The sequence below is a fragment of the Urocitellus parryii genome, chromosome 8 (genome assembly GCF_045843805.1).
Source record: "Urocitellus parryii isolate mUroPar1 chromosome 8, mUroPar1.hap1, whole genome shotgun sequence".
Classification (NCBI taxonomy): Eukaryota; Metazoa; Chordata; class Mammalia; order Rodentia; family Sciuridae; genus Urocitellus; species Urocitellus parryii.
The window spans coordinates 152,361,597-152,375,244 of NC_135538.1; positions in this window are offsets into that span (position 1 = coordinate 152,361,597).

The window sequence follows — 13,648 nt, forward strand, 5'->3', positions numbered from 1 at the left end:
AACACCAGGCCCTGCCCCACACTGTGGACTAGAAACCCCAGGGCAGGGCCAGAGAGCTGTGGCCTGAGGTGTGGTGTGAGAACCAGGCCTGGAGCTCCTTGGTGTCCTCTCGTGGTGCTCTGTACGACTGTCTACAGCAGGGAGGTGGTCGAGATGCTGCGGGAGATCTCGGGGAGCTGCAGCCCCTTCCATCCAGTTCAGGAAGGGGTGCAGGTAGGGTTTCTCCCTACAGCTTGGGCTGCAGAGTCCCCTGTGGCTGGAGTTCATCCCGATCATTTGGATGTTAGGGGTGAAGCCAGGAAGCAGGTGGGGCTCACTGATCCAACAGCCCTCACTCCATGCCCTGCAGGTACAGCGTGGCATTCATAGTCTCTGAGTCCTACAGCACCTTCCCAGGATGTCCAGACTGTGTCTTGATTCTGTTTAGCCAGGTATCACCCAAGAGGTGCCACTGGCCATCCTTCATTCCCTACTCTTCCTAATTTTTGACCATAGAAAATACCTCCAGACATTGCCAAATGTCCCCTGAGGAGCAAAACTGTCCCAGCTGAAAGCCACTGGTATAGTAGAGGCACAAGGATTTGTAACAGTTTCTCCTTTAGAGGCGGGGTCCCCAAGCAGGGACATTAGCAGGAGGAGACCCCGGAGTAGGACAAGGATGCTGCCCAAGCCTGAGAGGCCCTGTTCTCCCTCTCCATGGCAACAGTAGCTCAAGTCCTTGTCAAGGACGTGCAACTGAAGGCTGCACCTGAAGACGACCTAGAGGGGTGGAGGGGAAGGGGCCCACCTACCCCACACAGGCTTGGCTTCCTACAGCCAAGACCAGACAGAGGTAAAGGGGATCGGCCACCTGTATCCCTGTGCTGCTGGACACTGAACCAGAGCCTCTGCTGATTTGGAGCCACAGCTCTCTGGCCCTGCCCTGGCCTCCAGGTCTAGTGCATGCCCTGGCCACACAGTCTCTAAGTCACATGACTTCTCTTGAGCCACAGTCTCCTCATTCACCAAAGAAAATCACTGAAACTCTCTCCCTTACAGGAGCAGCTTCAGGATTAAATCAGATCACATCTATCTCACATGGAAGTGACCCATATGTTCTTCTCCGGCACAGTGCGTTGCATGGGAAGTGGGACCAGGACATATCAGGAGGCTGGGTGGCAGGGACCCCCTGGCCGCTCACAGTCTGTGTGGTCTGGTGCACCCTGGCCAGTCTTGACTTCCTCATCAGCAAAATGAGGGGTTGGGGCAGAGGGTCTCTGAGGCCCTGCTTCCTTCCCAAAGCTGTGACTGAGTGTGACCTGTCAACACACCTTCACCCTTCAGCTGCCCCTGGACAACAGCTCAGGGCAAACTTCCTGATCTTCCCGGGTCCCCACCCGCACTCGGCTGCACAGCCTCCCGCGGGCGCACACCCAGGGCTCTGTGACATGGGCTTGCCCCGCTCTCCCAGGCCACAGCACACGTCCTCCACGCTGAGGCCTGAAGTTCCACCACAATAGTGATGGTTGTTCAGACTCTGCTGGCTCTCTCCCAAGCCTTCTCCAAAGACTGACCAGCTGCCCTGACTGGTATCAACTCCTGGGAGATGGGCTCACTGTCCCCACTGGACACTCCTTTGCTTGGCCAGTCACTCCAGCCAATCTCTAGAGCCAAGAGGGAAGAAGCCACTCCTGTGCCCATCCTCCCAGGACTGAGGGTCACAGGTAGCCACAGGGGGCACCCCACCCTCCTGCACCCTCCAAGGGTTGTCATGGAGAAAGAGACCACCCTCTGTGGAGCTCTGGCCACGTACCAGACCCTGCCTTTTAACCCTCTTGGAGGATGTACGTTCAGTTAGATCAAGTTCTTTTCCTGGCCCTTCCCCAAGGAGCCAATAGGGCAGGTGACTTCACGCAGCTCCGGGCCTGACTCATCTCACCTGGCCCCATGGTGTGGGCTCACCTAGCAGTGCCCGACCCTGATCACACCTCACTCTCCACCCTCCTTCCCACCGGGATGAGGCTGGCAGCTAGCTGACTTCATCATGCACGGTCGCTGGATGAGAACCTCCGGCTGCATAGCTACACAATGGCGCTGATCACAGTGATTAAATCAATCAAGCCTGGTTTCATAATCCTCCAATGTATAATTCCCCAACTCGGCAGGGCCCCACACGTGGCATCCCAGCTGCCTGATACAGGAATCAAAGCCGGCAAGAAAGGAAACTCTTGCGGGAGGGTTAGGGAATTGTGAAATCTTAATACCATATTAATCAGGATGGTGAGGCTCAGGGCTCTGAACATCTCGCATCGTCACAGTGAAATATCTGGTCCACGGTCTCCCAGGGGTGACTGACTTCAGCATCTCAAGTGTGAAAACACACCTTACTGCCTGTGCCCCCAGCCGGGATTTATGATCAGAAAGGCTTGTGCACTCAACAGTATGTAAGGAAAGAGTGTTATCAGCCAGGGAAGTTACTCCTAAAATCCGTCTGTCCTTTAAAGCTCTTTTGAAAGCACAGATACTATAAAAATGGGGCATATATAGTTATATGAGGAGCCCCGCAGAGAGCTTGATCCGATTCTGTCTCTAACTTATGATCCGGGTGAACTGAGATCTGTGAGCGTCGTGTTTGAAGTGAGGAGGCTCAGACAGGAAACGTGGTCTCATAGCCTCTGTTCCTTCTTCAGAGTTGGAAAGAACTTGCACCTGACCAAGGGAGGAGGAAGAGAGAGAGATCCTCCTTTTCTGTTTTGTGCCCAGTCCCACTGGGTTTCTCCCTAAGGCCTTTAAGGTCCTGCGGCAGGTGATTCCGTACGTGTTCCGAGAGCTCAGTTCCTTCCCTGGTACTCATGGGAGAGGCTCCAGACTTGGCAATCTGAAGCCCTTGTGAGGCAGGAAAAGAATCTGTCCACAGTGCCTGGTGTGTGGCTAGCAACTCTGAAAGTTGCTGGTTGGGACTGAGAAGCCCAAGGAGGGGCATCTGCAGGGCCCGTCAGAGTTCACTCTCTGAGAGCTCAGTCCCTAAACAATTTGTGAAAGAGACTAGAGATGGCAGAGAGAGGCTCATGAAAACTACACAAAATAAAATGATCAGACAGGCTACAAAAGGGTCATGTTTAACTTATTTTAAAAAACACAAGTTTGAAAATAACTTGCAGGAGACTAGAAACTATAGTGAATAATCTTGTGTGAATATTCTTATTCAGACAAGTTTGAAAGACAATAGAATTGTACTGGGGAAATAAAGATAATAACAGAATAAAACTCACTGCTGAGAAAAGAACTCATGAAATACAAAGATCTGAAGACAGCGCTGGGTATGCAGCTGGGCAGCCAAAGAAATAGAGAATGTGAAAGAAAAGACAAAGTTAAAAACAAGACAGAGCAAAGGCAAGGTCTTTCAAAACTTAAGAAAATAAGAACCTGATTAAAAAATGAGCAGAAACCTGAATGCACTTCACCAAAGAAGACATACAGATGGCAAAAGACACACGAAAAAATATTACTCCGGTAGCGGAGGAATTATTAGGAAAACTCAAGTTAAGACGGAGATGAGCTATTACTGTGCACCTGTCAGAACAGCTCAGATAAAAAATACTGGTAACACCAAGTGCTGGTGAAGACAAGAAGAAACTAGATGTTTCTCACATTACTGGTGGGATGCAAAATGGTGGCCACTCTGGAAATTAGTTTGACATTTTCTCAAAAAACTAAAGAATCACTTACCATATAGTCAATCAATCACACTCTTCAGCATTTATGTCACAGAAAGTAAAATCTGTATCCACGCAAAAACCTGCACACAGATGTCTGTGGGTTTTCCTTATAATAGTCAAATACTGAAAAAGACCAACTTGTCACTCTGTGGGTGACTGGCTGAACGGCCTGGGAATCCAACCTCAGATCAAGGCTCTGCAGAGAAGGGAAGGGGCCCTTGGCACACGGTGACCTGCTGGGAGAAGCGGCGTTTCCACAGCCCACCTGCCACCGTCCCTCCCTATAGCATTCCAATTAGTAGCTACCAGGGGTGGAGGATGGTGGGGACTGTGAAGGGGGAGCAGGAGAGACCTTGGTGGAGAGGCATCGTTCTATGACCGGGAGGGGATGGGGGTCCCAAGTGGCAGCTAGCATGTCTGATAAGGTGGCATAGAGCCACACTCACATACTGCACTCATGTCATCTGCCTGATTTTGATACCGTGCCACAGTTCTGCAAAACGTAATCTCTAGGGAGATGGAATGAGGGCAATATGGGACTTTCCACTGTTTTTTTTTTTTTTTGGGACTTTGTATCAACCTATAATCATTTCAAAATAAAAGTGAGAAAAAAGAAAATAAAAGGTAGACCTAAAGGCGGCGTAATATTCTAACTCCTGTCTTACCTATTAGCTGGAGACACATGGCTGCACCGGAACTTTTTGAGAAAGTCGTGAGCAACTCCCTTCTCTACTGCTGGGTGTGAGGAGCCCCTAAGTCTGCTCCCGGGTGGGAGGGTAGAGAGGCAGAGGGAGGACTTCTCTGCAGTCGCCTGCTAGCCATCAAAGGAAGGGTGACATGCAGGAGGACACACAAGCCTGCCCAATGGGGTTTGGGGCTGCCATTCGGCTGACCTGCCTCCACCAGAAGAGGCCCCTTTGAAGCAGTCTTCCATTTCCAGAGCCCTGGGCCCCTAGCAGAGATCCCAGCAAATGGGATCTTTCCAAAAGCCATGTCCAAAAGCAACTCTTTCCAAAGCCCCCATTTGAAGATGTAAAGATATGCATCTCTAAAACGCACATCTCACTCCTGAGATTTTCACAAGACCAACCTGTCCTGGAAGGTTCAATCACCTGTTCACATGCACCTGTTGATAATCTCCTGCTTTAGCTTTTCAAATGCATTTTGCATGTGCAGGAGTCAAATCCAGGGCCTCCTTCACACTAGGCAAATGCTCTACTGCTGAACTCCATATGCTATCTTTTTTTCCCCTTGGATATTTTTAATTTTTATTTTTTTGGTACCAGCAATTGAACCAGGGTTGCTTAACCATGGACCCACATCCCAAATCCTTTTTAAAATTTTATTAGAGGCAGGGTCTTGCTGAGTTGCATAGGGCTTCGCTAAGTTGCTGAGGCTGGGTTTGAACTCACGATCCTCCTGCCTCAACCTCCTGAGTCACTGGGATGACAGGCATGTGACCCGGTGCCCGAATACTACATTATTTTATTTTTTAGTTACACATGGTAGTAGAATGAATTTTGACATATCATACATACATGGAGTATATCCATGTGTTATTCTTGAAATGACCAAAAGCTCAAAACCTACCACAGTGAACATGTATGAAGTCTTCTGCATCCTACCTCCCCTAGGCAATACGTATCACCATAAAAACCAAACAAAAAGATCGTACAGCCTCTGGTACTAAATGCCAGGACAGACTAGTATAATAAGTTTTTTTTTTTTTTAATGGACCTAATATTCTTCCCTTAGTTCTATCTTTCAAATTTGTGTTCTTCTTTTCACCCCCACCTCCCCTTCCCTAGACACAGCTCTCTCATCCCTCTTTAATTGGCCGCTCATACCCCCACACTCTCTCCTCTTCAGACCATAATTTGTGTCACGGGGAGAACAATCTTGAAATGGTTTTGCTCATCTCTACTGCAAGGCCTTCCATGGCCACACAAAACCTATGATTTTAAGTCTCCACAACTTGTTCAAGCAGCAAAGCAGAAAACCGAGAAGAATTCCAGTTGCAAGACACTCTGTCTTCCTGAGTCTGGTGCTCAAGTTCGTCCCGCCCCAGACAAGCACACCTGGCCCTGCCCTGGGCCCCTGGGAACTCTCCACCTCGAGCCGCCCGCCCAAGGTTAGGAGGGCCTTCTGTGCTCAGGGCTGCCTGAGTGCACCCAGCGGCAGGAGGCTGCCTGGGAGGCCTGGAGGGAGGTGCTCAGCCTTGCTGGACCCCACGTTCCACAGCACACCCACTGCACCGGCTCCCTGTGGATTAAACAAGTTAACATTTAGGTGCTTAGAATGGCTCCTGTCCCACAGCAAGCACTAAGTAGTCAGGTGTCCTCTCGCTCACTCTGTGTCCCCACCCCCTGCCTGTGAAGGCCCTCACCTCACAGGCTTGGAGAGGGCCAGCCACTGTCCCCAGAGCACGCCACAGTAAGGAGTGAGCTGGACAGCCAGCCCAGGATGCCGGCTTGGAGCCACCTCCTGACCAGCCCGTCACTCTGTGCCCGCCAGCCCCTGGCTTTGCATACAGCAGGGACCCCTTCAATACTGCTCAGGTTGCTTATTAAAGTATTGAACATCCTCCCACGCCCCTTCCCACACTCCCCGGCCAGGACACTGCCCACCTCCCAGCCTCCATTTCCTGACATTCTGGCTTTTCTTCTTCCTCTGGGTCTTTAGGGCACTGTGAGGGCCTGCGAGGCTCTGGCAGGCCACGCCTCTCTTGTGTCACGACTTGTCTTTTTCACGTGCCTTGTTCTGCCACCAAACCCATCTTCTGTGAGACTTTGCTCTGAGAAAATTCTGGAACGAATCAGAATAGCCCGATCATGAAAGGAGCTCTCGCATCACCAGTGATTTCTGCTCCCTGAAGAAAACATGTTGAACCTTGTCACCTCCAGGAACCGCAGGATGGGACTTCGTTTGGAAATAGGATAATTGAGAGCAGTTATAAGGACGTTACGGTGCAGACACGGAACCTGGATTTTCTGCTGTCTGGCTGGCGGGCCCTGCCTGTTCATGGGACAGCTCCTCTGTCTCCACGGCCGGCCAGCGGCTTCCTTATCTCTCGAAGTAGAAGAATGAAATCCAGGGACCACACCTCCACTGTGCAATAAGCCCATCGTTTCACACTTATTCCAACCTAAGAAATCGGGGCCACAGGTCATAAGCACCCTCTGATTTTGAAGACCACCTTGATGGGGGAGGAGTGGGTGTGGCCTGGCACCTCCTGGGTGGGGGAGCTGTAGAGAGGCTGCCCTGTGGTTCTGTGGGTTTATAAATATTTTGCTCTTGAAAGCCTAATTATTCAGCATGTGACTAAAGTCATCAGCATTTCAAAGGAAAGTAGAAGTGCTTTCTCAAGTGCAGAAGCTTCCTCCACCCCTCTATGGATCCAAAGCCTTGCAATCAGCGGGGATTCAGCCAGGGGAACTCAGGACTCCCTCACAGCAGCAGGAGGGCTGTGGATTCTGAAATGGTCCCGGGAAGGAGAAGCAGGTCTCAGTCTGTGAAGCCCCGAGAACTCAAGCATCCCTGGATCCAACCGCCTGGAGTCTCTGTGTCTCAGGATAAGTGAGCATGGGTTCAAGTGGAAAATCCCTTAAACACAGCCATAGAGCCACTAGGAACCTGTGAGTGTCTCCCTCCTGGGCTGAGTGTTTGGGGTCAGCTTATTTCAGTGACAGAAACGTTTTTTGTGAAGCTGAGAGCTACCACCTGGGTGTCCCGGCACCGACCTTGACTTCTCTGAGCTTTGGTTTCCTCATTTTCATGATCAGGGTGTGGTCAAGGTTTAAAATTCTAGAGTTCACTTGTCTGTGTACACCCCCTGCCCTGGACTCCTCACATGACCACATAAACACATGACGCCTGAGGGACCACAGAGCTGGGAATCAGGGTCTCCTTTATACCTGAGCTTCTCCAAATATGAAAGCCAATCGGCTCCACCAAACAGCCCTGAGACACACGTCCCCTGCCCTCCACAGCATCCCTGTGTCTTCTCCCTCCAGGAAGCACAGGCTCTGAAGCCCTAGCTCCGGGGTCTGGTATTTAGGGTTGAGTTTGCCCTGAGCTGCTTCACTGACACCACAGGGTGAATGACAGGGGCTGTCCTGGGTGGGACCACCTGGCTGGGCATCCTAAGCTCCCCTTGACTCAGCCGCCTGGGGCAGGGCCCTGGTCACCCTCTGGTGTTCTCAGCCATCGAGGGCTCCCATCTGGCCTCTCTCACAGGGTGCGACGAGGGTTGGGCGTGACTCCTCTGTGGGAGGATTTTGGAACAAGGTGGGCACTCTGGGCAGAGATGTGGCAGTCCCCCAGGGGCATCGACAGGATGAGGCTGATGGGAACCTCCCCACGGGGCGAGGGACATGCTGTTGAGATTGGGGCTGAAGGTTTCATTTGGTTTTCCCCATTGGTGAGCTGATCCCTGGCCGTTCCCCGCTCCCCTGTGGAATCGACTTCTCCACCTTCTCCATCACTCCAGGGTGACTATGCTAAATGACTTCAGACTGGCTTAAGGCCACCTCCATACATATGTAAGTTTGGCCTAAGGTTTCCTCTGTGCCTGGTGAACTCTGACCTGGCCTGGTGTGGGGACAGAGTGCAGCCTCGTGTAACAAGGAGCTGAGACTCAACCAGTCACAAGTGACTCCCTGCTCCAGCCACCTTCAGATGAGACAGGAGGAGCCGTAACCCACCAGGCCATCTCTGGACCTCACTGCCATCTTCCATGTCACTTCCTGTGGCTTCCTGTCCTCTTGCTACCAATAAAACCCGCTTAGATGGTCCACAGTATTCTGGACTATTTTTGGTCCAGACTGCTGCCTGATTCTGGAATCCCAAGTAAAGCCAATTGAGATCGGCACAGCTAGATTTGTTTTAATTTTGTCTTTTTTTTTTTTTTAATCCAGTCCTGGGGATTGAACCCAGGACCTCATGCCCACTGGAAGGTGCTCTACCACTGGGCTATAACCCAGCCCTAATTTTGTCTTTTAATAACTAGGGTTTCTAATTGGTTCTTTTTTGTTATATTAGAATTCCTTTTGACATAGAATATGATTTGCTCTGATTCAAGCCCTAGTATTCTCCTTTTCTTCTCCCTCCTCCCTCCCCTGTTCCCTTCCCTCCACTGATTTTTCTGCTACTTACTTTTAGTTTTATTTTTCATTAGTGTCTTATGGATATGCACGATGGTGAGACTCACTGTGGTATATTCATGCATGTATTTGGGAAAGTTAGGTCATTGCGCTCTCCCCTTCTCCCGTCCCTTCTCCTCCCCCTCAATCCCCTTCACTGAGTCCACTGACCTCTCTTCTATTTTGATGGAATTCCCCCTCCCATTTTTCCTTTCTCTCTTGCTCCTTCCTTTTCTCTCCTTATTTTGGAATAGCTTCCACATATCAGAGAAAATATTCAATTGTTGGCTTTCTGGGTCTGGCTTATTGCAGTTAGCATTATAGTCTCTAGTTCTATCCATTTACCAGTGAATGCCATGATTTCGTTCTTCTTTATGGCTGAGTAATATTACATTTTGTATATTTCCCACAGTTTATTTGTCTATTCATCTGTTGAAGGGCACCTGGGTTGGTTCCGTACCTTGGCTGTTTTGAATTGTGCTACTGTTAACATTGATGTGACAGCATCCTTATAGCATGCTGATTTTAGGACTTTTGGATCTATACCAAGGAGTGGGAGAGCTGGGTCATATGGTGGTTCCTTTCTTAGTTTTCTGAGGAATCACCGTACTGAACTGGATCTTATTTTTCTTTCTTGTAACCAACCATCAGGTGTTATTAAAAAAAAGACTTCCAGGACTGGGGGTATAGCTCAGTTGGTAGAGTACCTGACTGGCATGCACAAGGCCCTGGGTTCAATCCCCAGCACCACAAGCCAAAAAAAGAAATAGGAAAAACCAAAAAACTTCCACAAAACTCTAGGCAGGAATGATTAATGCCACTGATGGAAACCCTCCATTTCCGCCTTCCGCCTTGTTGTGGAGGGAAAGGCCAGCTCTCATGACTTCCTCCACGCTGGATTTATGACCCAGAGCCGAAGCCGTGGCTGATCTGCCATCCAGATGATGGGTTTCAATTTGGAAAATTACAATGAACTCAAGTATTGGAAGCAAGCTGGTGGCGGAGCACGATGTCAGATTTCCACTCTGATTTCCAGTCAGCCTGGTACTGATTCAGTACATGACCAGCCCCTTAGCTAAACTTCTTCCCGTGCACCATGGGACTAGAAATGCGTTCCTCGTGGAAATTACATGGAGTTGTACAAGTGAAAAACCTGGTACACAGGAGGAACTTGCAAATAAAACACTGCTGTGGCTGAGAAGAGCCCGCATTTAGACGACGAACTTTGGCCCTAGGTCCCCTCTGCTGGGACCCGTTGGACAGTCCTATTCCAGAGAGGTCCCTTGGCCTTGATAGTTAATGCAAAGAGATCACTTTCCATAGATTCAGCACGGTTGATCCTAGTGCCACCAAGAAGCTGCTAAGAATCTCAAACAACACCGTAAATTACTTGAATTACTCTCTGATTAGCTCTGCCCAATTAAAACATCTACAAGGCCAGTAAGTTGCTCCCTAATGTACCCAAGTGCAGCCTGGACTGCAGGGGACCTTCCTTGGACCATGTCCACAACTTTTGCTGTCACCAATACTGAGCCAAACCTGGACACCTGGTCATTTTAAGTGTGACCCAACAGCATGCTATTTACCAATGTATGCATTTTTGTGTAAATATTATTAAAAGAATAACATTGTAAACGAAAGCTCGGTCCCAGTCTCCAATGCCAATCAATGCCAATTTAATAATGAGGACACGGTTTTGAGAAAAAGGAAAAAGGTTTATTGCTTTGCTAGCAAAGGAGAAACAGGGGACTCCTGCCCCAAAGGCTGTGACTCTCCCCATCAGGAGGGACAGGAGGGATTTAAAAGAACTTTTCAAGGTTTACATTCCAGGTGTGCCCTGAAGGGGGTCTCAGGGTGCCCTGACAGGGGGTCTCAGGGTGCCCTGACAGGGGGTCTCAGGGTGCCCTGACAGGGGGGTCCCTGATGGCGTGTCAGGATTCACTTGTTAATTTGGGAGACATTCACCTCCCAGGTCCTTAGCAGGCATCTCCTTCCTGTAGTGGGTTAGGGTGCCTCAAGGGCAGTTAACTAGGGGAAGAAAAGGTAAGGGTCCCCCTAATCTTGTTGGGGAGGGGGAGAGGGGAGAAGAGAGAAACAAACGTTAAAGAACAGAATAACGCTTAGAGCCAGGAGGGCTGCATTCAGAAGGCAAAGAGACACTGGTACAAAGTGTGCGTTTCCCCGATGGGAAAGTCAGGCCTGGCGAGTGCCCAGTTCCCAGGCCTGCTGTTGTGGCCTGTGTGCCAGTGGACTGGGGACCTAGAGGCAGAGCACATGGGGGTGCTGGGTACAGGGCGGGAACTCTCCTGGCACCCAGAGCTCCTGCCTGTGGGTGGACGAGCCACGCCAGAGGCAGGGGGTGCGGTGTGGCTCTGTGGGGGCTAATACACTCCTGAGGCCTCTCCAGCCTGCCAGACAGGCCCTTGGCTGGAGGCCGCTGGGCTGGGGTGCGGTCAGCCAGCTTGGCCAGGGTCCAAGCAGAGGAGAGGGGACGGCAGGAGAAGGCGGGGCGACAGCCTTTCGCTGGCCCTCTGAATGGACACATTCATCTGCCCCCAGTCTTCTATCTCAAATTCCTCTCTGCAGTTCTCGTGGAGATAGGAGAAGGGGTGGGTCTCGGATAGCTGCCATTCCTTTCCATCAGCTCTGCCGCTCTCCTGCTTGAACACCGGGTGTGGAGGTTGGAGGGCACCACGGGCCACGGGGATCTTATCTGGGGATAAGGCTCTCAATGCTGCTCTCTGTGGCCCCGGAGCCGGGAGTTTCCTGAGAGTGAAGGAGAGCACGGGTCACCCAGACATTTCCCAGGCTCCCTCCCCAAGGTGACCCGGGGCTCTGGGACAGCTGTCAGCGGAGACTCTAGCCGAGCCTGTGCACAGTGGCAGGTTTCTCCTTCCGAGCTGCAGGCCTTCTGCTCAGGAAGGACACAGGTGAGGTAGGGGACAGTATGAGCCAGTGGGGGGAGGGCTTCCTCTTCTCCCCTCTAGGTGTGGGGGGGCAGCTGGGTCCTTAGATCTGTACCACGTGGGCCCTGGGTCTCCTGGCCAGCTCCCCTACCCAGTCCACCCTGCTTCTGGAACATCATAGACCCTGGAACCATCCTGCTGGGTCTCACCCCTGCCTCCATCACTTGCTAACTGTTCAACCCTAGCAAAGTCACTTAACCTCTCTGAGTGACAGTTCCGTCATCTGTGAAGCAGAGGTTACGGTAGTGGGTAGTGCACACAGAGACCAAGGGGCGCACCTTGACCCAGGCCTTAGTCAAGCAGAGAGCGGGTGGGCTCTAGACACACACTGACGGGGCTTGGAGCTGTGACTCGGAGGAAGTCATGAATGAAAAACGACCGGGCTGTGGGCCTCAGTCTGACCTTCCCACGAGCCATAGTGTGTTAGTTAGCAAGTTCTAAGTGCTGAAAGTCTGGTTTTTGGTTTGGGGTTTTTTTGTTTGTTTGTTTGTTTGTTTGTTTTAGTAATAAAAGAGAAACATGTTTATGATAAAAGTCACATACTTCTGAAGCTGAGAAAATGAAGATAAAATACTTTCCTTTGGAAATCTCGTTTTCTAAAGATCAGTCACAATTATTGGCTTTGTACCAAGAGAAACACAGAAAGGAATAATAGTTTTGTTTGGTTGTTGCCACTCCAGGACCCAGATTCTTCTCGCCCTGCTGTCTGCTCACAGAATGAGTCACTGGGCAGCTGCTGTGACTGACATTACTAGTGCGCCTCAGCCCCTTCTGGAGCTTCTCCGGGGCTCCACCTCTGTGACTCAGCGTGGCTTGCTGCTGCTGTCCTAGAAAGACTCTTTCTGCTGCGAGTGGCCGTGAGCTTATCGCTTCATCAGGAACTAAGCGTTTACGAAGCTCCCACTTTTCTTTCTTTTTCTTTTTAATTTTTTTTTTTTACTTGAACGCATGGCTGGCTTGCTCCGTGACTTCCTGTGCATAAGACACAGCTGGTGTTCCCGTGGCTGTGGTGGGTCCTGATGTGGCCCTGTGTGGGGGAACCTAGGGGAGGGGTGTGTGTGGGGCTCATTCCTGAAGCCTGATTTCCCGGACTCTGTCTGCCTTTGGAACAACTTCATGGATGCCTAACTGACTACTCAGTTGGGCATATCTACCTCTCCAGGAAGCTGTGAGCTTGGGGCCCGACTGACTGACCGGGTTCTAACCATGGCAAAGACGGCCGGCGGCTCCCATCCCCTTCTCCCCTCCCCTGGTGGGGAACCCCTGAGGCTCAGCGGAGCACGCGGCTGTCTGGCATAAGGAACCTGCTTTGCTGACGCTCTCCGCAGCGAGGTGTGGCCGTGGCCGAGCTCTCCCAATGGATACAGCAGAAATACTACACATGGCTTCCAAAAGTTCCTTGAAAGGATGGAGCGCAAGCTTCTGTGGTCTTACCCCTCTCTGCTGCCTGGAGCAGGATGTCATGGCTGGAACTGGGTGGCCCTGGGCACAAGTGGGAGTGGCGGGTCAGGTGCACGGAGCCGGGGCCTTCAGAGCTGGTGCCTCATCTCTGCCCTGCACTACTTATTCCCAGCCTTTTTGTACATGCGAGAGAAAAACAAACGGGCTTCTACGTGTTTTTTTCTGTCTCCCTCTACACTAAGTTGCACGGTGGAGCCCAATCCTAACCACATGGGGCAAGTGACTCACCGTCTCCTGATCTATAAAATGGAATAGCAATTCCTGTCTTCACGAGCTGAATGAGAGGACGCCAGAGCAGCACCCTGGCCCCACAGAAAATGCTCAATAGAAACGTGCGCTTCCGTTGTCATTATCAACATGAACGTGTCCAAGATTTAGGGAA